The 24,959-nt window shown below is 37.2% G+C and overlaps 1 pseudogene; it reads left to right on the top strand.

Moving 5' to 3' along the window:
* Nucleotides 1–553: 553 nt before the first annotated feature.
* On the top strand, nucleotides 554–22,992 carry LOC116124253 (annotated as a pseudogene).
* The last annotated feature ends 1,967 nt before the right edge of the window (nucleotides 22,993–24,959 follow it).

The raw sequence follows: 24,959 nt of genomic DNA, 5'->3' as shown, positions 1-24,959 counted from the left end.
TAATAGAGGAGGAAAAGAAAAAACCCTTCTATGCCTATTACAATGAATCCAGAAGTGATGTCCTTGTAAAGTGTAAGACCGAGGATTATTCTCGGGATTGGTTTGAAAAGATTTTGACGATGGGCAGCTGGCTTCACGACTCAGTGAGTTATTTTCGCTTAATTTTTCTTATTTTTGCTTATGTTTTTCATGAGGTATTGTATACTTATCATGTTGTTTTTATTTGATGCAGCACATCGATGAGGTATTGGCACTGATGAGGCTACGACAAACCAGCAATGGTGATCTACTGTATCTCGATTGTGCCATCACTGATGTGGCCTTTGGCCAAACGTTGGTATCGACATATCGCAATTTATTGAAAAAGGCCATTGGTACATCTGTAGCAAAAGGAGGCAAGCGAAAACGATCGGGCATAGAAGACTTGGACTGCATCCCTAATGATTTTAAGTTTGATGACAGGATGATGCAGTATGTAATGGGGGACAAGGCCAAATATGGCCACAGTTGGGCAAAGGTTAAAAGTGTTTACTGCATCATCCTGGTCAAGGAAATGCACTGGATAGCAGTCGTCGCGCTCTTAAAGGAGAGGTTGCTGAAGATCCTTGACTGCAACCCAACAATTTGTCGAGACAGGCAGTTGGAGCCACTGTCTGTGTTGTTCCCACAGCTGTTACGTGACAGCGGGATGTTTGAGCACCTCGGTGATGAAGCATTGACGGAAAAGTGGCCATTCAAGCGCGTTCCCGTCCCAACAAATGAGTCAAGGTAAATTTTGTATAAAACTAACTTACATAATACAATTGTTCTATAAGCTGATTCTAATGCTAATGTCATCTTCCTATTGCAGTACTGATTGTGGGGCATATGCCCTGAAATTTATTTAGTTCGACATGACCAACAGCCCGATGGACGGATTGAATGACGAAACAATGATCATCTTTTGGGAGCACTGGGCTGTTGAGTGCTTTCATAGGGAAATAGATCCGTTTTGAGTGACCACAACCCAATCAAAAGGTTTGGAACTTGTACTTTGAATTTTGTAGTTTATGTGATGTTGATGTTGATGTTGATACTTGGGTTGTGGTGCTAATGCTGCAGGTGTCATGCTTATATAGAGCTTTACCGAAATAGACGGACTCAGTGAACTTTTCAATCTTGCACTCCATAATTTGGGTTCGTGAAGAGAGAAAATTTTTCTCCCCGAACATCCCAACTTTCCATTTAACAAATTGGCCCTGAAAAACTTTTTGTTTTTTTGTGTTTTATTTAGAAAAGCTGATGTGGCTGCAGGTGTGCCGGATAATTTTGCAGGTTGTTGGCAAACAATGAGAGGGAACTTCTCAAACTGGCTTGGGCTGTCAGAGTAGGCTAACAGGAAGGCATCTACAATCAAGGCTGGTGGCCAGGAGGAGGCATCTGCAATCAAGGCTGCTGGCAAGGCATGGTACCAAAGAATGATCTCAGACAGTGATTATACCGAATTCCAAAACTTGTCAAAGTGACTTAGGATTTATTCTGTTTTGGCACTATTATAAATGATTTTAAGTTTAAACTTTCAATTACATTGATGTTTCTTATATTTTGATCTGTGATGGATTCGATTGATATAAATGGCTTTACTTTGCTGCTTATTCTTTTCGGATTTGGGAGGAAAATGAGTGAGGTCGAAATGTATCACAATCACAGTTATTTCGAAATTAGCTCTATAAAGACAGATTATTACATGACCTAAATATTTGTTGGTGATTCTAGTTTGATATTAGGTTGTCAAATTGAGGAGAAAGTATGGAATTAATACGTGTTGGTAATTTGAGTTTGTCAAAATTCAAGAGAAAAGATGGAAAAGTATATATTGCCCATGATCGCTTAAGCGACAAAGGGTTATTCATATAAGATCGCTTAAGCGATATTAGGATCGCTTAAGCGATTATGCACCTGGGCAAATTTGATTCTGCCATTCACAGATATTGCTTAAGCGATACCAACGATCACTTAATTGACAATGTGAAAAAGCCTAGAATCGCTTAAGTGATATCGCGGATCGCTTAAGCAATGATGCACCTGGGCAGATTTGGATCTGCATTCACAGATATCGCTTAAGTGATATCAACGATTGTTTAATCGACCATATGAAAAAGCCAAGAATCGCTTAAGCGATATCGTGGATCGCTTAAGCGATCATGCACCTGGGCAGATTTGGATCTGCATTCACAGATATCGCTTAAGCGATATCAATAATCGCTTAATCGACCATGTGAAAAAGACAAGAATCGCTTAAGCGATATCAAGGATCGCTTAAGCGATTCTTGTCTTTTTCACATTTGATTCTGCCATTCACTGATATCGCTTAAGCGATATCAATGATCGCTTAATCGACCATGTGAAAAAGGCAAGAATCGCTTAAGCAATATCACTAATCGCTTAAGCGATCATGCATTCAATTCCACCAATAACATGATTGCTTAAGCGATATCTACGATCGCTTAATCGACCAGGTTAAAAAGAAAGCATCGCTTAAGCGATATCTACTCGCTTAGCGACGCTGTGTAAACAAAGTTCCTTTGACTATTAAACTGAATTTTATTGCTCGAACTCTTAAACATATAGTTCTTTGACTCAGTATGAAACATATAAGGTGTAGTAACCATACGTCAATGCTAAACATATAGTCGTTCAGTGGACCATGACCGTGATTTATAATATTAACATTAGTTCTTTGACGTCAGTATGAAACATATAAGGTGTAGTAACCATTACGTCAATGCTAAACATATGTTGTTCTTCTTTGTTTATAACATAAAGGGTGCGTTTGGTTGAACATTTTTATAAATATTACAAATCCTATTCCCAAAATTTTTCTTTGTTTAATTATTTAGGAAATTTTAGTATTTTTTAATTAATTTTAGACCCATTAAGTGAATTAATTTCATTAATACCCCCTGAAAAAGTTTAAAAATTAACAAAAACACCCCCACCACCCAACTTCCCAGATTCCGGCTACCACCGACAGCTACAAATGACCGCTTTTACCTGGTCGCAACGAACTCTGCTTGCAACGAATAGATCTGCTAGCAACGAACATATCTAGTCGCTGTCTGACTATATATGGTCGCAACGAACAGATCTGGCCATAATCAACCGGGCCAGATACTGAGATTTGAGATCGCTTTTACCTGGTCGCAACGAACTCTACTCGCAATGAATAGATTTGGCGATCATATTTGAGATCGCTTAAGCGATCTTGTCCGAGGTAGTATGTATATTTGCCCAGATCTATGATCGCTTAAGCAATCCTATGTATCGCTTAAGCGATTCTATGTATCGCTTAAGCGATTTTGGTAAGCGATTTGGGATCGCTTAAGCAATCATTTCTGGAAAAGTGTTTGGGGTTTAAGAGATATATGTTTAATATTAATATAATAACGATCACGGTCCACTGAACGAATCGTAAACCTTATATGTTTAGCATTGACATAATGGTTACTACACCTTATATGTTTCATACTGACATCAAAGAACTATATGTTTAATATTAATATAATGACGATCATGGTCCACTGAACGAATCGTAAACCCTATATGTTTAGCATTGACGTAATGGTTACTACACCTTATATGTTTCATACTGATGTCAAAGAACTATATGTTTAATATTAATATAATGACGATCACGGTCCACTGAACGAATCGTAAACCCTATATGTTTAGCATTGACGTAATGGTTACTACACCTGATATGTTGCATATTGACGTCAAAGAATTATATGTTTAATATTAATATAATGACGATCACAGTCCACTGAACGAATCGTAAACCCAATATGTTTAGTATTGATGTAATGGTTACTACACCTTATATGTTTCATACTGACGTCAAAGAACTATATGTTTAATATTAATATAATCACGATCACGGTCCACTGAACGACTATATGTTTAGCATTGACATAATGGTTACTACACCTTATATGTTTCATACTGACGTCAAAGAACTATATGTTTAAGATTTCGAGCAATAAAATTCAGTTTAATAGTCAAAGGAACTTTGTTTACACAGCGTCGCTTAAGCGATCGTAGATATCGCTTAAGCGATGCTTTTCTTTTTAACCTGGTCGATTAAGCGATCATGTTATTGGCAGAATCGAATGCATGATCGCATAAGCAATCAGTGATATCGCTTAAACGATTCTTGCCTTTTTCACATAGTCGATTAAGCGATCGTCGATATCGCTTAAGCGATATCTGTGAATGGCAGAATCAAATGTGAAAAAGACAAGAATCGCTTAAGCAATCTTTGAGATTGCTTAAGCGATTCTTGTCTTTTTCACATGGTCGATTAAGCGATCGTAGATATCGCTTAAGCGATATCTGTGAATGCAGATCCAAATCTGCCCAAGTGCATGATCGTTTAAGCGATCCGCGATATCGCTTAAGCGATTCTTGGCTTTTTCACATGGTCGATTAAGCGATCGTTGATATCGCTTAAGCGATATCTGTGAATGCAGATCCAAATCTGCCCAAGTGCATGATCGCTTAAGCGATCCGCGATATCGCTTAAGCGATTCTTGGCTTTTTCACATGGTCGATTAAGCGATCGTTGATATCGCTTAAGTTATCTGTGAAGCAGATCCAAATCGTCCTAGGTGCATGATCGCTTAAGCGATCTGCGATATCGCTTAAGTGATTCTGGGCTTTTTCACATTGTCGATTAAGCAATCGTTGGTATCGCTTAAGCGATATCTGAATGGCATAATCAAATCTGCCCAGGTGCATGATCGCTTAAGCGATCCTAATATTGCTTAGCGATCCTAAGAATAACCCTTTGTCACTTAAGCGATACACTTAGTCACTTAAGCGATCATAGGTAATATATACTTTTCCATCTTTCTCCTGAATTTTGACAAACTCAAATTACCAACACGTATTATTCCATAATTCTCCTCAATTTGACAACCTAATACCAAACTGGAATCACCAACAAATATTTAGGCCATGTAACAAGAATACTAAATATAAAGAATGGTTTATTAAATGAAACATCAAATTTATTAGGCCATGTAACAAGAATATTAAATATAAACATCAATAATTTAAAATAATTTAAAACATCAACGGTTGGCCTTCGCAACCCCTGAATTCATCTTCTTCGAACCTAATTTTCTGGATCTGCATGTGATTGCTTTTGGCAACTGCTCTTTTATGGCCAGGTTGCTTGCAAATTGAACACTTATTCATCTTCCGGGGAACCTCAAAGGCTGATGGAATACGTTAACCTCTTTTCTCCCCTTTGCTGTCTTCTTGAATGCGGGTGGATGATAATGTCAGCCATCTCTGGCAACACTACCCACTACTCTTCTGGAGGCCTGGATATATCGTTTTGAATAAGCTAGCATGTAGTGATCTGTCATATAGAGAGGGGAGCAAAGTTCCATGTAAATTCTTGAACTAATCCGGCTTCCGTTGGTGTCTCAATACTGCTAGTGCATGAGGACAAGGTAAACGTTGAATTTCAAACACTTTACAGCTGCAAGTTTTTCTAACAAGGTTAACTAGAGCATCCGGACCATAGCCGCGCATAGTGAACTCTTGAGCATTAAGAGATAGGCAACAGTGCATTTGACAGTTCCATACATTCTCGCAATAATTTTTCAGCTGACGGAACAAGGGTGTTAGTAAAATTATCTGACTTCGAACGACGCTCTGGAACCACTGCCACAATGTCCTTTGGATTGCATTAAAAAGTGCAACTATTGGAACTCTCTTTCTATAACAACTTCGAATTTATGGACTCGCCTATGTTCGTGGTCATGACATCAAACCTTCTTCCAAGAAAGTAAGCTCTACTCTATCCTCGAAAACAACATCATGCTCAAATACTTAGCAACTCTATCATCCTTGATTCGGATTTGCTGGAAGTGCTCCTTGAACTCATCAACCTGATAAGCTTTTGCTGCCATGTATTGTCTGAAGGAGGCCAGCACACTTAACTTTTGTTTTATGTTCTCACCAAGGTGCTCATAAAGAATCGTGATGTGCTTGACGATAAATAGTGGCAATCCCTTCTTTATAGAGTTGTGACTATCATATTATGCACAACTCGTCAATGTCAGGCACTATCGTACTAACTGCTGAAAAAACCAAGTCCACGACTCATCACTCTCAGAGTCAACCCCACACCATGCAACAGAGATATGTGATTCTCGCTGTCCTGTGCAGTGGTCACCAACATATACCTCTATACTTTCCCATCAGAAAGCAACCATCAACAGCCAACACCTTCTCATGTTTACAAAACCCCTTATAGCAGAACCGTAGCAACAAAAAATATTTAAACATCATATTCCGTCCCACTTCAAAGCAGTCTTGCTACCTTGGTTTGTCAACTCAAGCATATAACGATACGCTTCTAATCTACTGCTACCCGTGCTCGGGCGTGCCCCTCACAAATATTGTGTATGTTGTCTCCTTTTCCACATTTCATCCCCTCTGTGCGCACAAGTCTTGAATGTCTTTAGGAGATGGACCTTTCCCTTCAACGAACCGACTTTTGACAAATGTCCAATAACATCAGCGAACGCTTGTCGATGCTCACCTGAAATGTGTCCCAAACCACTTGTGTGCTCACAGTATATGTGCTAAGAATAAATTTTTCCGACTCCGCCAACCTTCTACAAAACCCGCCACTTGCACTTTCGGTCATGACATGCAACCGTCACAGCCAAGAATTTGACTTTTTGGTGATGACCTCAAAATTACCTCTCACGGCACAAGTTTTAGCTTCCTCACCACTTCCTCTTGTTGTCAAATAAATACCCTATGCACAGCTCTGATCCATCCGTAAAAACATGAACTGATTCACTACTACCTCCAATTGCCCACTCTAACCTGCATAAACGACCTAGTGTTCTCTCCTCACAATCTACCCTTCTGCATAATCTGTATTTAAGGAATCTCTACATTTGTGGGAACATGTACGGGGTCCTCCCTTCAACATTTTCATTCTGCCTCCCACACCACCTCTTCTACAATGTCCTCCTTACCACCCATTCCCGTCTACTCTTATTTTTTTAATTAACAATCAATGGCCTCGTAGTTCAGATTAAAACCAGGCAAATCCCGCCTACTTCCTCGTTATCCCCTTCCTTTGAACCAACTTCCAACGATTTTTCTACAAAAGAAACCCTTAAAATCAGCCTCGAACCATTATCGGCTACATCAATCATATATAACTTCACCCTTTCGTCCGACTTTATAAACAGAATAAAAAATAGAATCTTAAAAACAAAAAAAAAATATAAAAAAGAAAAAAACTAAGAGAAAAAATGAAGCCCAGAAGTACCCTTATAATTGTTCAGGGACTCTGCTTAAACATACTTCACACTATATCACATACGCGAGAACCTCAATTACCTCTTCTAATTATTTCATCAATTAACTCATCAAAACTAACCTCTGTGCTCACAGCAATTGGTATAACTTCTTTGCTCTTCCCAATCCACTTCTACCTACTTTCTTCCTCCACCCACTCACCAAAATATTCAACACCCAAAACAACTTGTCCCATGTGTGATAATAGCCAACTACCTGTAATGCAAGAAAAAAAATATTCTTAAATGCTGTACTAAGGGTTCAAATATTTTAAAAAGAATCTGCATAGTCGCTTATATGGTCTGTTGTATCGCTTAAGCGATCATGGTTATTTATATTGGATCGCTTAAACGATAACTTGATCGCTTAAGCGATCGAGTATAAATAACCATGATCGTTTAAGCGATCTTATGCCATTTACTGATCGCTTAAGCGATCTGCTTTTATACACCAGACTTTTACCAGATCGCTTAAGCGATCTTATGCCATATACTTAATCGCTTAAGCGATCCATCGTACCCAGAACACATTTTCGGTCATCTCTACCTACAATCAATCCGTCATACCCAGAACAAATTTTTTACAAATTTCACTCTTTTCGACTTGCATTACGTCAAACACAACCCAACAACCTAAACAACTAAATCAAAATCATAACCCAAATGCTATCCATTATTAAATCTTTATAAATCTAAATATAAAATATAAAGAGGAGATACACATACTTACACGAAATGTCAGGAGGAGGAGGAGGGGGATCTTTGGCGGAGAAGATGTTAATGGTGGAGGAAGAAGAAAGTGTTAATGGCGGAGGAAGAAGAAGATGTAGAGGAAGGAGGAAGAAGAAGATGTAGAGGAAGGAGGAAGAAGAAGATGCAGATGAAGAAGAAGATGTAGACGAAGCTAAGAAGAAACGACAACCAAGGTGGAGATGCGTTAATGGCAGGAGGAAGAAGAAGGTGTTTGGGTTTGTTTGCAAGAATTTCAGGTTTTTGGGAATATAGTATAATTTTTAAAAGATTACATAATACTTCTTTAATCCTAATTAAATACTAATCAAGTTTAATTACCCTTAATCAATAATAATATGACTATTTAGTTAAAACTTTAAAATTTGATAGCCTTTTAAATAAACTCAAACTTCAGATGTCCTTTTAATAACCTGCCATATATATGCAAATGAAGAAAGAGTTAAGTAGGAGACTGGCTACTACCCATTTGCCCCAACAATGCATCATCAAAATCTCATATGATGATGCTATGTGTAGTGACACTAAACGACAAAAATTCGTGGAGAAGCCAAACCTCAGGATGTTTGTCAGTATAATAAGGGAGCATGCGTTACATGATCTATTTCATCTCATTCTTCACATGTATTTTTTTTTAAGACATGAAAGATGAATTTTGACCAGTTTTTATATGATGACAGTCCCAAAAATTTTTGGCAACCGATTTGCTAATTGCTATGGTGGCGAGGTCTTGCTCGAATCTTGGAAAGTAAAGGATATATCAGGGAAGGAGATGATTTGGTATGCTGTCAAATTAACTTTTCTCTTCTCCTAGACTAATTTCTGGTCCATTAATTCATTCACTACTAGAGTTGTTAAGCATAGTTTCCTGGCAGTAGCTTGTACGTAATTGCGAACTAGATGAGAATTTTTATAGTTCAAGAGCATTTGTCTTGGCATGTATTACTTATTCAGTTTGTATGCTTTCGTATCTGTTGAAGTATGAATCTTTTGATAGAGGATACGAAAAGATGGCGATAGGGAATGAACGCGGTTACAGAAAAATTAGTGCCGTGGCATGACCCAAGAATTTCAATTTGAGATAAACTCAAATGGAAGTTATTTTCAGTTTTATTACTTTTTAACTTCTTGTAACTGTTGTTGTCAGTTATCCCTTTAAAACTTATAAATTAGCCCTTTGATTAATGGGCTTTGGGTATAAATTAACAAGAATTATTAACAAGAAGCTGTAGCAGCTGAACGGTATGGGAAATTAGGAGAATGCAGTAAGCCCTTTATTTAATTTTTTTCTCAAGAAAACATGTTACAGTAACAATTAAGCAGAATTCTGCTTGACATTCATCCTAATTGGTTAGAACAAATAACTTTACCTTTTTGCAAAAAATTCTTGTAACTTTATATCTCCTTTTTTCACTCCATGTTTGTGAAAGATATCTGTAATTGCTTAGAGAATGACTTGTGCTCTAAAATCTAGATTACAATTTCCTTTTTCTAAGTGGATTAAAGTTAATATTCTCTGTCAAGCAGCTCTATATGCAAATTTGTTGAGAGCACCAACACTTTTGCCAAGTTGAAGAAGTGAAGATCAAACCAAACAAGCGTTATTATAAGGTTATTGGTATTGACTTGGGGACGACATACTCTTGTGTCGGTGTGCACAGACATGGACATGTGGATATTATAGTGAACGATCAGGGGAACAGAATCACACCGTCAAGGGTTACGTTCACTGATAGTGAGCGTTTGATTAGAGAATCAGCCAAAAATCAAGCGGCTTTTAACGCGGAACGCACTGTGTTCGATGTTAAGCGCCTTATTGGAAGAAGGTTTGATGATCTTGAGGTGAAAAGAGATATAAAGTTCTTCCCTTATAAGGTTGTGAACAAGAACGGTAAACCTTATATTCAAAGTTAAGGTTGAAGGTGAGACTAAGGTATTTAGTCCTGAGGAGATCAGTGCCATGACATTACCGAAGATGGAAGAAACGGCTGAGGCTTTCTTGGGGAAGAAAATTACAGATGCGGTTGTTACTGCTCCAGGTAAAGTTTTATAGTTTATCTTATTTATGATTGATTGATTATATGTTGATATGTTGAAGTGTTTTGATGGAAGACCGATGGGGTTGTTTTATTTTGTCGTTTTTCTTGTAGCTTATTTCAATGATGTGCAAAAGCAGGCGACTAAGGATGCCGGCACCGTAGCTGGGCTCAATGTGGCTAGGATTATCAATGAACTGACGGCCGCGGCTATAGCTTATGGTCTAGACAAAAAAGGGGATGAGACGAGCATTCTGGTTTATGATCTTGGTGGTGTTACATTCGATGTTAGTGTTTTAACTATTGATAACGGTGTTTTTGAGGTTCTTGCTACAAGTGGAGACACCCACCTGGGAGGAGAGGACTTTGATCATAGATTGATGGACTATTTCATCAAATTGATTAAGAAGAAGTATAACAAAGATATTAGCAAAGATAACAAGGCTCTTGGGAAGCTTAGAAGGGAATGTGAGAAAGCTAAGAGAGCATTGAGTAGCCAGCACCAAATTAGAGTTGAGATTGAGTGCCCTGACTACAGGTTGTATTCTACATTTCAACCACATGGCTATTTCTACAGTCTTTGCTACAATCTACTTTACATTTACTTCAGTGGTCGGATTTTTGCAAGATTTGTCTATAGTTGCACAATTATTTTGAATGAATTTATGAACAGCTCTAAATGACTATCAATTGATCAAATGTTTACAAAACGGACATATGAGGCCAAACATATGTTATTTCTCCCTGGATATATGTACTCCACATGTTGTAACCGGATAAAAAATTTGAAGTGTCATACCCTAGTATTGATTTTGCTCTGTTATTCTTTATATTGTTTCTGCTTTGTGGTTGATTATCCCTGCACTGTCTTGGTTGGCTCCTTCACTGTTATATCTACTCTTTTCATTCAACTACCTAATTCTTGTATTAGATGGTTAGTGTTATCTCAATTTTTTTAAAGATATATTCTACTGTTTCAGGCGATTGTCTGTGTTGCGAGAGCACTTCAGTGCTAACTGTTTAAAATTTTTGAAATCTGATATTCCACTGATGGCATTGACTGCTACTGCCACAATTCAAGTTCAAAAAGACATTCTTAAGTCACTATGCTGTCAAGGACACAAAGATTGTAGTCACTTCCTTATTTCGTCCAAATTTAAGGTTCTCAGTGAGTTTTTTGTATTCCCGTTTCGATTCAGGGGTATCAATAAATCTTGTTTTACGGAATTCTATACTCTATGTTCCATGTTCCATGTTTTCTCCGAGTGTAGCTTGCTTTTTTGGGGTGGAAGCCCGAACCATTAACTGCTATTTGCAGGTAAAGCTAGTAAACATCTTCACCAGCTTCTCTGCCAGCTGAAGACACATTTGTCAGAAAGGGAAAGACCGGTGAGATGAAAAAAACTATTATCTTCACAGAGTTAGATGATCAATCTGAAGCTCGTCCAGCTGTGACACATCTGGGGCAGATAGAATTTCTCCAATCTGCAACCTGAGGATGGAGATATTGATGCAGATAATGATGAAATAACTCACAAGGGAAAAGAAATGTCAGTAGATATCTGGAAAATGTTGACATCTTTCAGAGTGTGGATGATTGGGATGTACCATTTTCTCCCTTGTCTTGAGGTTTTTTTTTTTTTTTTTTTCTATGGTTAACTGTATTCATTGGCTTTAGTTGTGACTGTAATCAAAAGCAATGTAGGATGAATAGTGGAAACTTTGTATTAACTCAACTTCAATGCTCTTGATTCGTTTTCTAGTCACTTCTATTTTTACAGTTGCCTGGTGTGTTTATGGGCATTCTCCTCCTGAAGAATGGTATATATGTGGGTCATCTAGGATAACTGATCCACCTGATTAGCTGGAAGAAAGAGGACGAATCATGAAAGAGCCTTAGAACAAGGGCCAACCATCATTTACGTTCCTACTAGAAAAGAAACTTTGAGGATGCGAAATATCTTTGTGGATTTGGTGTGAAGGCTGCTGCTTACAATGCAGCTGTATGTGTACACAAACTTATTACTTCTAGTCCATTTAGATGATAATATACTTAGGTCTGTCTCTATTCCAATTGTGGTTACGCAGTGTATCTAAAATTTGACTTCTTGTTCCTCAGTTGCCAAAATCACATTTAAGGCGGGTTCACAATGAATTTCATGAAAACAAGCTTGAGGTATGGACTTTCAGGTTTGATCTGATACGGGAATTGATAATTCCGTGTAGTCTTATGTTTCAATTGGTATCCTTTTGAAAACTACCATTTTGTGTATGATGTTTGGCTGTCTGATTCTAAAGGCTCGTACTTTTTCAAGTTAATTTTTTTCTTTTTATTTATGTTACTTTCTCTATTTCTTCTAAATCTCAACAGTACACCCTAACTCAAATATATACAACACTAATATAATTACAAGTATACCCTTTACCCTTTACACTGATATATAACATGGTTTCTAACACTCCCCCTCAAGCTGGAGCATATATATCTATCATGCCCCTTTGTTACAAATATAGGTTACCCTTTTACTAACTAGAGACTTCGTGAAGATGTCAGCTAGTTGTTCCCCTTTCTAACATGATTAGTAGCAATTAACTTTTGTTCAAGTTTCTCTCGTACAAAGTGACAATCCACTTCTATATGCTTAGTCCTCTCTGAAAGACTGGATTGTTTGCTATATGTATCGCTGCTTGGTTTCACACCACAGTCCATAGTCCTGGTCACCAAACCCAATTTCTCTAAGCAGATGTCTTGTCCATATGAGCTCACACGTAACTTGTGCCATAGCCCGATACTCTATCTGCGCTTGACCTAGCTACAACTGGTTGCTTCTTACTTTTCCAGAAAAAAGATTTCCTCCAACAAAAACACAAAACCCAGTCACAGACCGTCTATCCACAGAGGATCCTGCCCAATCAGCATCTGAAAACCCTTCTACCTATTATGACCATGGTCACTGTAAAGATCCCACGTCCAGGAGCTCCTTTTAGATATTTCAAGTATGGAGGACCGCATCCCAATGTGTGTCCTAGGAGAAGACATAACTGACTAACCACACTCACTGAAAACGCAATATCTGGACGGGTTACTGTAAGGTAGTTTACTTTCCAACATCCGCGTTGTACCTCTCTGATCACCAAACATCTCTCTATCCTCGGCATTCAATCTCACATTAGGAACCATAGGGTGTCATAAGGCTTAGCCTCACTTAGACCCATTTCAGTCAACACATATAACACTACTTGCGTTGAGAGAGAAAAATCCCTTTCTTACTCCAGAAACCTCAACTCCGAGAAAATACCTTAAAGTACCCAGTCTTTTGTGTGAAATTTGGAAGCCAAACATTTTTCAAACTCTGAATGCCAACATCATCACTGGCCAGTGATACAATGTCATCAACATAAACAACCAAAAGAATGATCCAGAACTCGATTGCTTATAAAAGACAGAGTGATCATAAGCACTCCTATGTAAACCAGACTGAGTCACCACTTCGCTACCTCCCAAACCACGCCCGTGGAGATTGCTTTAAGCCATAAAGATTTCCTCAGTTTGCATACCTTTCCTGACTCCCCCTGAGCACAAACCCCGGAGGTTGCTCCATGTAAACCTCTCAATAAGATCACTATGTAGAAAGGCATTTTTTACATCAAGTTGGTGAAGAGGCCAACGATTTGAAGCTGCAAGAGAAATGAATAGTCGGACAGAGGTTATTTTAGCCACTAGGGAGAATGTCTCGAATAATCAATACCATACTTCTGGGCATAACCTTTAGCAACCAAACGAGCTTTCAACGAGCTACAGTCCCATCGGGATTAGCCTTCACTGTGAAAAACCCATTTGCACCCATAGCTTTTTTATTTTCAGGCAACCCCATTAGAACCCATGTACATTATGTTCTAGAGCCAACATCTCTTCTTCCATAGCCCGTCGCCACCCATCATGAGCACATTGCTTCAGACACAGAGTTGGGAACAGACACAAGTCTAAAAGGCATAAAGACTTGAAGATGAAGACAAGAGTGATAGGAAACAAATGAGGAGATAGGATAGGTACAAGAACGCTACCTTACGAAGAGCAATGGGAAGATCAGGATCATGGTCAGGATGGCGGAACCGATCAGAGGACGAGGCAGTCGATAGGGCAGTGGATCAGTGTTGCTGCAGGAGTCTCATGATGCTGGTGAACTCTGCGAGAGTATACCTGGTGATAGGAGGACGAGATGGTAGAGGACTATGATGGGTAATGTGTAAACAAGAGACATCAGGGGGTGCTTCAAGAGAAGTAGATGAAGTGAGACTCAACATATGGAGTGGTTTCAAAAAGGAAACATCAGCTGAGATGAGATACTTACCTAGGACAGAAAAAAACAACGATAACCCTTCTGATATCGGGAATAACCCACAATATGCATTGAGGGACCTAGGTTCAAATTTGGATGCATGAGGTCTAACATCCTGAACAAAGCACTGCACCAAAACACTTTAGGAGAAGAGAGAATAAAGGCTGTGATAAAAAAGATGGAGAACGATTTGACCGTCCAAAACAGAAAGAGGCATGCGATTGATCAAGTGACATGCTGTGAGGATACATCTGCCCAAAATACGTAGAGACTTTCATGTGAAAAAGGAGAGTACGAGCAACTTCTAATAATGACGATTTTTGCGTTCAGCAACCCATTTTGCTGAGGTGTAAACACATGATGACTGATGAATAATACCTCTAGCAGACAAAAGGAAGAGAAAGGCAAAAGTATTCTTTGGCATTATCACTTCGGAGAATTTTAATAGATGAAGTAAATTGATTTTGTATTTCTGCATAAAAGGTACAAAAAATGGGAGATATTTCAGAACGATTTTTCATAAAATACAACCAAGTTACACGTAAAAATCGTCCACAAAAATAACAAAATGTCGATATCCAGACTTTGACAACACAGGGCAAGGACCTCAAACATCGAGTGTATAACATCAAAAGGGGCTGTGCTCTTTTGTTTATCCTAGGGCTATAGGACACTCTATGGTGTTTTCCAAACTGACACACCTCACACTCAAGGTGTGACACTGACCCGACATTAGGATACAGCCTTTTCAAAATGGGAAGGGGAGGATGACCAAGGCGACCATGCAGTACGGATAGAGATGAATCACTGGTACACGCAATAGGCTAGAGACAGGAGTGGAGACATCATCGAGCATATACAGGCCACTGATACACGACCCTACCATATCTGCCCTCTCCAAGATTCCGAAATATACAATGAGTAGGAAAAAAGTAAACACCACAATTGAATGCGTTAGTAATTGACTAACTGATAAAATATTAAGGAAAATGGGGAAGACACAAGACAGAGGAAAGAGACAGAGATTGGTTAGATGGGCGGTACCACATCCAATGGTAGTCACTTCCTTATTTCGTCCAAATTTAAGGTTCTCAGTGAGTTTTTTGTTTTTTCCGTGGATTCAGGGGTATCAATAAATCTTGTTTTACGGAATTCTATATTCTATGTTCCATGTTCCATGTTTTCTCCAAGTGTACTTGCTTTTTGGGTGGAAGCCCGAACCATTAAACTCGCTGCTATTTGCAGGTAAAGCATAGTAGAACATCTTCACCAGCTCTTATCAAGGATTTCTGCCAGCTGATAGACACATATGTCAGAAAGGGAAAGACCGGTGAGATGAAAAAAACTATTATCTTACCAGAGTTAGATGATCAATCTGATAGGTCGCCACTGTGACACATCTGGGGCAGATAGAATTTCTCCAATCTGCAACCTTGAGGATGGAGATATTGATGCAGATAATGATGAAATAACTTCTACAGGGAAAAAGAAATGTCAGTAGAATATCTGGAAAATGATGTTGACATCTTTCAGAGTGTGGATGATTGATGGTACCATTTTCTCCCTTGTCTTGAGTTTTTTTTTTTTTTTTCTATGGTTAAACTGTATTCATTGGCTTTAGTTGTGACATGTAATCAAAGCAAGTATGGATGAATAGTGAAACTTTGTATAACTCAACTCAATGCTCTTATTCTGTTTTCGTCACTTCTATTTTTTACAGTCGCCTGTGGTGAATTTTTGGGCATTCTCCCTCCTGAAGATGTGGATATATGTGGGTCATCTAGGATAACTGATCCACCTGTTAGCTGGAAGAAAGAGGAGAATCATGAAAGGCCTTTAGAACAGGGCCAACCATCATTTACGTTCCTACAGAAAGGAAACTTTGAGGATTGCAAAATATCTTTGTGGATTTGGTGTGAAGGCTGCTGCTTACAATGCAGCTGTATGTATACACAAACTTATTACTTCTAGTCCATTTAGATGATTAAGATACTTAGGTCTGTCTCATTCCATTGTGGTTACGCAATGTATCAAAATTTGACTTCTTGTTCCTCAGTTGCCAAAATCACATTAAGGCGGGTTCACAATGAATTTCATGAAAACAAGCTTGAGGTATGGACTTTCAGGTTTGGATCTGATACGGGAAATTGATAATTCCATGTAGTCTTATGTTTCAATTGTTATCACTTTTGAAAACTAACCATTTTGTGTATGATGTTGGCTGTTCTGATTCTAAAGGCTCGTACTTTTTCAGGTTAATTTTTTTCTTTTTATTTACTGATTAAAACCTATACTCTTCATCCTTCTATGATATGTTTTTATTATGTAGGTAGAAATAGGAAAATAAATTTATGACACTGCAATTTTGCCAATTCTACCAGGTTGTTGTTGCAACGATTGCTTTTGGAATGGGGATGACAAGTTAAATGTTCGAAGAATCATCCACTGGTTGGCCACAGTTTATATTTAGGATTAAGTGTTGCTGCAAAATGTTATTGGAAGCTGTTATTCATTTTTAGTGCTCTTATGATTATGCTGCGAATAAATTCTTGCATTGTTGGTTCTCTAAGGCAATCATAGTTTACATTCCCGTTTGGGAACTTGCATGACAATTGCTTCCCCAAATTATATCTTGCTATTATAGTTGTTCAGTCTGTGAGCTTTTCTTTAATCTATTTGCAGAGTGTTAAGCTATTATCAAGAAGCTGGCCGAGCTGGAAGGGATGGGAAATTAGCAGAATGCAGTAACCCTTTATTTTATTTTTTTCTCAAGAAAACGTTACAGTAACAATTAAGCAGAATTCTGCTTGACCAGTCTTCTAATTGGTTAGAACAAATACTTTATTTTTTTGCATAAATTCTTGTAACTTTATATCTCCTTTTTCCATTGATGTTTGTGAAAGTTATTTGTAATTGCTTAGAAATGACTTGTGCTCTAAAATCTAGATTACAATTTCTTTTTTCTAAGTGGATTAAAGTTATATTTCTGTCAAGCAGCCTATAGCAAATTTGTTGAGAACCAACACTTTTGCGAATCGAAGAAGTGAAGATCAAACCAAACAGGCATATAAATGCTATCTGATTGCTTCAGGTTTGCATTAAATACATTTCTTTACTTTATGCGTGTCCATTTTGTTTTGAAGCTTTATATTGAATTCATGTTGACTGCAGATATGGAATGATACTTCATGTTGTCGAGCTAAATCTTGTGGAGTACTTTGGTCATGACAAATGTCTATGTTGTATTTATTTTTTTTTTTTTAGTTCTTTCTTTAATATCACGGTGAAATCACTCTTGTATTGGGTTAACCAAGGCTTCCTCCTTTAGTTGAATCTTGAAATATTAAGAAGTGAGATTTATAGTCTTCTATATTGTTATTCTCTTCTAATACTTTGGATAGATTATGTCTAGATCTTGTAATTATGCTATCATATCATCAATCCTCTGAGGTGATATGAATAAATAAAAGGGAGTTTTATTTTTGAAAGTTAAATAGTTGAAGCCTTTGTATGCAGTGTGATGTGTGTGTTAATGGACCTCCTGAATGCAGAATTTGAAAAGAAGCAATATTTGATGCGGTTATTGCTTCTTTTAGTGTAAGTGTTGTGGCTTGTCTTCCTATACCTTGCGCTTTATCTTTCTGTTTACATGTGAATCCATGCATAACAGCATAATCTCATCTTTGGAAGTTGTTGTCATGGGCCAAGTTCATACTTACATAGATGCTTGGACATTATTTTGCTAATGATTTTCCAATTTTTTATGTCAAAATTCAGGTTTGAAAAATTCTGGATGGCTCAATGATGATGTTATGTGTGTGACTTAGACGACAAAAATTCATGGAGAAGCCAACCTCAGGATTTTTGTCAGTAAAATAAGGGAGCAGGTGTTACATGATCTATTTCATCTCATTCTTCACTGTAGGTTTTTTAAGACATGAAAGATGAATTTTGACAAGTTTTATGTGATGCAGTCCCAAAAATTTTTGGCAACCGTTTGCTATGGTGGCGAGGTCTTGCTCGAATCTTGGAAAATAAAGGATACATCAGAGAAGGAATGAGAAGTATGCTCTCAAATTAACTTTTCTCTTCTCCTAGACTAATTTCGGGTCCATTCATTCTCTACTGAGTTGTTAAGCATAGTTTCCTGGCAGTAGCTGGTACATAATTGCGATTTTTCTTGGCATGTATCACTTAGCAGTTTGTATGCTTTCTATCCTTTAGTGCGTGCATATGAATGCTTACGTTTTTAGCCATCTCTACTCAATTACACTGTTATTTGCAATCCACGTTCAGATTAAATTCCAAGCCAACAGAACTTGGACTGGAGTTTCTGCAATCAGAACATGAGCAAACTTTTTTACGTTTACCTGAATCCGACAGGCTGCTCTCTGCAAGCGAATGCAAATCTTATTCCAGCTTCTCAGAGTGGGGAAAAGGTTGGCTGATCCTGAGATTCGTCCCGCAGCGCTTAGAGAGTAGGCAATCACACAAAAAACCACGAAAGTCAGAAGTCAAGAAGACAAAAGTCTAGAAAATCTAACCCGGAACCGGGCACTGTTAGAAATAGATTAGCTGCAAAACTCTCAAAAAAGAAGTGAATCAAAGTCATCAGAGTTTTAGTTTTTTCTGTACAATGTATGTTAGAAAAACATGATTAGCTTTAACCCTTCTTTTTTGTTAAGCTCTGAAGATCAGATTTTGATGATGCATTGTTGGGGCAAATGGGTGTACCGTAGCCATTGTCCTATTTAACTCAATTCTAATTCTTCATTTGCATATATAATAACTCATCAATATCCATTGGTGGATCAACTTTTCTTTGGATTCTACTTTCGGTAATAAGTAATGTTTCTAAAACTGCAGAGAATACCAAAATCTACTTGCACTTGAAATTTTATCAATTAGTTTATTCGAAGGTTTTCACTACTGCCTGAATGATGAAATGAAGACATGAATTACTGATTCATCCATAAACAAGGAAAGTAGAATCCTTAATACTAAACTGATGACATGCTACTAGACTTGTACATTTGTTTGAGTTGCTTTGCCACATCTATCATATTTGGCCTATCTTCTGGTTCAGGAGAGAGACATTCCGACACTAGCCTTGCAAGAGCTAGCAATTGTTGTTCTTTTATCGAACATATTCCCTCCCCAATAATTACTGGATCTATTATGTCATTTAGATTATCAGGTCCAATATCTTTCATCTGAAAAACTTTATTCTGGAGAAAGTGATAAAATTTTTGTCCACTCAAAAGCGTAAACAGGCATGCACCAAAGTCATAGACATCAACCTTCTCATTGCAAGTAGTCTTCTTATTCTGATCCTTTCCAAGTAAAAACTCAGGTGGATCATATTCACGCCTTATTCTTGTCAGCCAAGGGCTTTCCAAGTGAGTTTTACCCTCTGGAATAAACTCAGATACTGAAAAATCAAATAGTTTTACAAAATATTGCTCATCTAGTAAAATGCTCCATGGTGAGAGACTTAAAAGAACAATAGGTCTAGGGAATCCAAAGTGAAGATATGCAAGTGCATTAGCCATCTCCATTGCAATCTTTAACCTGAGTTTCAACAATAAAGGTCCAATATGGGGTTGAGAATGACCCAAAATACGATCAGCAAGGGTCGTACATCCAACGGAATCAAAAACTAGAATGGGAAATTGAGTTTCTAAACAACATCCAATCAACTTAAGAAAATTCTTATGTTTCATTTGTGCTGCAAATACAATGTTATTGATGCCTTGTTGGATTGCTTCTTCTTCTTTTTCTAAGAAGATAATGGGTTCAAACTTCATAACAGAAATCTGATGGTCTTGAAGAAAGCCATTGTACAACTTATGAAAAGTCATATTTGTTAGAATTAATCCGTCATCATCATAATTAATTGTTGCTTCCCTAAGCTCTTTCTTGGAGAAACTACGAATAGGATTACATTTGCCATTACAAGTGGCAATCAACTGTTTTAGTAACATTGCACCATTCTTCAAATTATAATCATTCTTTCGGGAAAAACATGAACTCATCTTACTTGATCTACAAAAAAAAAAAAAAAACCCCATGAAATGCTTTCATTTATTTAACCATTACTTCGGAACATCAAGTATACAAGTATTAGAAAACATGAAAAAGAAAAAAATTGATCATGTATGTATATAAATATATTAGCAAACTATAGTATAATTGTACACAAATGAATGTTCTATGCATTTTATTCAGAAAAAGAATGTTTTGAACTAAGATCATTGTCTAATGTAAAGAAAATTAAGTGTAAAAATAGGTGAAACAGAGTAGCAATGAAAGTAATCATACATGCAGAATTAATTAACCAAAAACAAAGGAATTTACAAAGACGATGTACCTGTGAGGATGGCCAATTCGCCCTGCGCTAATTAATCGAAATTGCTAAGAAAAAAGAAAGGCCAATTAAAATCTGATGAAGCACAATTAATGGACTTTTATGTACATGACAAGTCAGCGGCTCTTGACTCTTGAGTCCTAAAGAAGACTTACATGCGGCTTGGCGAATTTTATTTTGAAATATATGAATACGTCTACCTGAGCCGTCCACAGCCCACTAAATTAACAAACCCCAAACAAGGAGCCCTTTGATAAATGGGCTTTGGGTATAAATTAACAAACCCCAAACAAGAATTACTAACAAGAAGCTGTAGCAGCTGAAAGGGATGAGAAATTAGTAGAATGCGGTAAGCCCCTTATTTAATTTTTTTTTCTCAAGAATTAAGCAGAATTCTGCTTGACATTCATCCTAATTGGTTAGAACAAATAACTTAACCTTTTTGCATAAAATTCTTGTAACTTTATATCTCCTTTTATCACTCCACGTTTGTGAAAGATATCTGTAATTGCTTAGAGAATGACTTGTGCTCTAAAATCTAGATTATAATTTCTTTTTTCTAAGTGGATTAAAGTTAATATTCTCTGTCAAGCAGCTCTATATGCAAATTTGTTGAGATCACCAACACTTTTGCCGAGTCGAAGAAGTGAAGATCAAACCAAACAAGCGTACAAGATGCTATCTGATTTCTTCAGGTTTGCCTTAAATACATTTCTTTACATTCTTTTTTTGCGTGTCCATTTTGTTTTGAAACTTTATATCAGAATTCATGTTGACTTGCAGATATGGAATGAATACTTCACGTTGTCGAGCTAAAATACTTGAGTACTTTGAGGAGGACTTTGATCATGACTAATGTCTAATGTATGTAATATTGATTTTTAGTTCTTTCTTTTAATATCATAGTGAAATCCACTTCTGTATTGAGTTAACCAAGACTTCTCTCCTTTAGTTTGAATATTGAAATATTAAGAAGTGAGATTTATAGTCTTCTATATTGTTATTCTCTTTCTAATACTTTGGATAAATATATGTCTCGTTCTTGTAATTATGCTATCATACCGTATCACATCTGAGGTGAATCATGAATAAATAAAAATGGGTTTTATTTTGAAAAAGGTAATAATAGTTGAAGCCTTTGTATGCAGGTGTGATGTGTGTGTTAATGGACCTCCTGTAATGCAGAATTTGAAAGAGGAAGCAAATATTTTGATGCAGGTAATTACTTCTTATAGTGTAAGTGTTGTGGCTTGTCTTCCTATACCTTGCGGCTTCATCTTTCTGTTTACGTGTGAATCCATGCATAACAGCATAATCTCATCTTTAGAAGTTGTTGTCATGGGCCAAGTTTAATACTTATATAGATGCTTGGACATTATTTTGCTAATGATTTTCCAATTTTTTTTATAAAACTTAAAAGGTTTACGTCAAAATTCAGGTTTGGAAAAATTCTGTGGATGGCTCATATGATGATGTTATGTGTAGTAACATTGGACGACAAAAATTCATGGAGAAGCCGAACCTCAGGATGTTTGTCAGTAAAATAAGGGAGCAGGTGTTACATGATCTATTTCATCTCATTCTCACGTGTATTGTTTTTTAAGACATGAAAAGATGAATTTTGACAAGTTTTTGTGTGATGACAGTCCTAAAAAATTTTGGCAACTGATTTGCTATGGTGGCGAGGTCTTGCTCGAATCTTGGAAAATAAAGGATACATCAGAGAAGGAGATGAGAAGGTATGCTCTCAAATTAACTTTTCTCTTCTCCTAGACTCATTTCTGGTCCATTCATTCACTACTAGAGTTTGTTAAGCATAGTTTCCTGGCAGTAGCTAGTACATAACTGCGAACTAGATGAGAATTTTTATGGTTCAAGAGCATTTGTCTTGGCATGTATCACTTGTGCAGTTTGTATGCTTTCTTATCCTTTAGTGCGTGCATATGAATGCTTATGTTTTTAGCCAATCTACTCAACCACACTGTTATTTGCAGATCCACGTTCAGATTAAATTCCCAGAGCCAACAGAACTTGGACTGGAGTTTCTGCAATCAGACAACGAGCTAACTTTTTACAAGCACCATCGCCGGACTCAATGTGGTTAGGATAATCAATGAGCCTACAGCCGCGGCCACCGCCTACGATCTACACAACACAAGGGAAGAGGAGAACATTTTGGTTTATGATCTTGGTGGCAAAACCTTTGATGTTAGTGTTTGGACTATTGATAATGGTGTATTTGAGGTTTGTGGTACCAGTGGAGATACCCATTTTGGAGGTCAGGATTTTGATCACAGGGTGATGGACTATTTCATCAAATTGATAAGGAAGAAGTATAACAAAGATATTAGTAAGGACAACAAGGCTCATGGGAAGCTCAGAAGTGAATGTGAGAGAGCTAAGAGAGCATTGAGTGGCCAGCACAAAGATAAGAGTTGAGATTGAATCGCTTCTTGATGGTGTTGATATCTCTGAGCCATTTACAAGTGCAAGATTTGAAGAGTTGAATATGGATCTGTTTAAGAAGACTATGGCACAAGTGAAGAAAGCTCTGGAAGATGCAGGCTTGACGAAGACTGATGTTAACGAGATTGTGCTTGTCGGAGGGAGTACTAGAATTCCCAAAATTCAGCAATTGTTGAATGTTCTGTATGTTTTATGCAGAAAAAGAATATTTTTCTGCTAAGATCATTGTCTGATGTAAAGAAAATTAAGTATAGAAATAGCTGAAACAGAGCTGCAACGAAAGTAAACATACAGGCAGAATTAATTAGATTAAAAAGAGAGGGAAAGGGGTGGGGTTTACAAAGAAGATGTACCTATATGAATGGCCAATTCAGCCGGCGCTAATTGCTAAGAAAGAGAAAAGCCTGAGTTTGAGAGAGATCAGGAATCCATGCAATAATTTATTAATTTTACCTTATTTGACTATAAAACAAGCATGTTTAAGGAAGAATTGGCCATCATGATTCATACCAATAAAAAAAATAATAATAATACCTTGAAGCTAGATCAGAACCTTGAGAGACAGATCTGCAAATTGGCACCTTGAGAGACTGCTGCCTCTTCTCCTATGGAAGTCTTCTCTCAAAAATTGTCATCCACTAGAAATTTCTACCACTAGGACAAGGAAGTTCATTTCTTTCTTCTGTTGCAATGAATTCAACAAAACATTGGAAAGAAAATTCTCAATACTAGTCGATAAAGTGGACTTTTCAAGGTCAACAAATTTTTTAAAACCATAAAGTAGATACAAATTGACATATGTTCACATTAAAAGCTTCCATAGACGTAAATTAGTACATATTTTTTTAGTCGGATGGTTAAACAGTCACAAGTGCCGACATCCAACTTAGTCAATGAGTAAACCATACACACTGATCTTGTTTTCACTAAGTGTAAGACATTTGTATGGTTTATACGAAAATCCAAGTAAGAGACCCCTGAGTGTATTTGCCTTTGTCATAGCAGCAGACATCCATTCTTCAGGTGTGGCAAACCTATATATATATATATATATATAATATCCGAATGCTGATTTAGAAAATCAGATGGAAAGTTTGTGCTATGTTGCAGTTCAAGTACAAATCGATTGAGGTTACTTGACATGACTTTCCAAAGGAACCATTAGTTGATAGATTTTGATCTTACAAGGTCAAAAAGATATTATGCCTGTACAAACGCACGGACAAAATCTACTTGCACTTGAAAATTTATCAAATAGTTTATTTCAATTGAAGGTTTTCAACTACTGCCATGGAAATGAAGGCATGAGTTATTGATACATCTGTAAAACAAGGAAAGCAGAATCCTTAATACATTAACTGATGACATGCTAACTAGACTTGTACATTTGTCTAAGTTGCTTTGCCACATCTATCATATTTGGCCTATCTTCTGGTTCAGGAGAGCAACATTTGAACACTAGCCTTGCAAGAGCTAGCAATTGTTGTTCTTTTACCGAACATATTCCCTCTCCAACAATTACTGGATCTATTACCTCAATTATATCATCAGGTCCAATATCCGTCTTCTGAAAACCTTTATTATGGAGAAAGGGACAATAGCTTTGTCCACTCAAAAGCATAAACAACGA

The sequence above is a fragment of the Pistacia vera genome, unplaced genomic scaffold (genome assembly GCF_008641045.1).
Source record: "Pistacia vera cultivar Batoury unplaced genomic scaffold, PisVer_v2 Contig151, whole genome shotgun sequence".
NCBI classification, from domain to species: Eukaryota; Viridiplantae; Streptophyta; class Magnoliopsida; order Sapindales; family Anacardiaceae; genus Pistacia; species Pistacia vera.
This window is presented reverse-complemented; position numbering and strand designations above follow the sequence as displayed.